The sequence below is a fragment of the Echinops telfairi genome, unplaced genomic scaffold, assembly GCF_000313985.2.
Source record: "Echinops telfairi isolate 266 unplaced genomic scaffold, ASM31398v2 ScPeMD7_7469;HRSCAF=8507_0, whole genome shotgun sequence".
Classification (NCBI taxonomy): domain Eukaryota; kingdom Metazoa; phylum Chordata; class Mammalia; order Afrosoricida; family Tenrecidae; genus Echinops; species Echinops telfairi.
In genome coordinates, this window is record NW_022111372.1 from 84342811 (window position 1) to 84343962 (window position 1152).

Sequence of the window (1152 nt, forward strand, 5' to 3'; positions counted from 1 at the left end):
GGCTTTCCCAGGATGGGCCTTCTCCCACTGACTGGCAACCCTGGGTCAGAGAAACTGGGACGAAGTCTCCTCAGGAGCAAGGCCCGACCCAGATTCCATCCGGGTGAGGAGAAGGCCTTCCAGGGGGACATGGTTGACTTGCTGAAGGCCACACGCTAAAATGGATCCGTGAAAACGGAGAGAGAAAATTGCACATACAAGTGTTTCCCTTTGTGCCAACCAGATTCATTAGATCCTGAAGCCAAATATCACAGTGATGAAAAACATTGGGTGTAGTCCTTCATTGAAGCAAATAGCTCCCCAAGCTGCCGCCTGTGGGACATGCTGGCCAGATGAGGGGTGAGGCGAGAATGTGGGCGGGCAGGCCGGCGGAGGCCTCAGCTCGCAGGCGGCTGACAGGAATTTCTCAGGCTGTTTCCAGGCACGGGCCGAGCTGGTCTGACTCGGTTGCTTTTCATGCGGGCTTTCTGGTTGGACCTGAGATTTTTGTCTTGCTTGGCACACTCTGTTCTCCTAGGACATCCTGTCCTCATTGTTCTGTGCGTTCCAGGAGCCCCACCGCCCCTGAAAACTCTCTCTCTCTACACACACACACACACACACACACACACACACCACACTTGAACAATTTGCACAAACACAAACACCTACAGACAGGTTTGTAATCCACACAGCCGTTTTTCGAGGTAGACTTCTTTTGGTATTTCCCTGTCCTTATTATGTTGTTTCTACTCACAAACGAGGAACTATGGCTAAGAGCATAGAGCTGGAAGCTGGCAGAGCCAAGATTTGAACTCAGATCTTCTGACTATGAATCGAATGTCCAAATTGTATGTGTGATAGAAACACATACAAGTTGTGGCAAGATGTATGCTGCTCTGGAGCCCTGGTATTCCTGTCAGTGAGGCGTTGGGCTGCCAACCACAGGTTCCCAGGTTCAATCCCACCAGCCAGTCACTCTCTCAGAGCGAGACGAGGCCTTCTGCTCCTGCCATGACCACCGTCCCAGAAACCCGCTCGAGGGCCATTAAGCATTGGAAGAGCTTAGATGGCAGAGGCACATATATCTTGCCACCCCTTTGATCGGTTTTTGGCTTCTCAGTGATACATTTGGGAGCTTGATCTGTGGCCAGAGGACCTGGGTTCAAAATT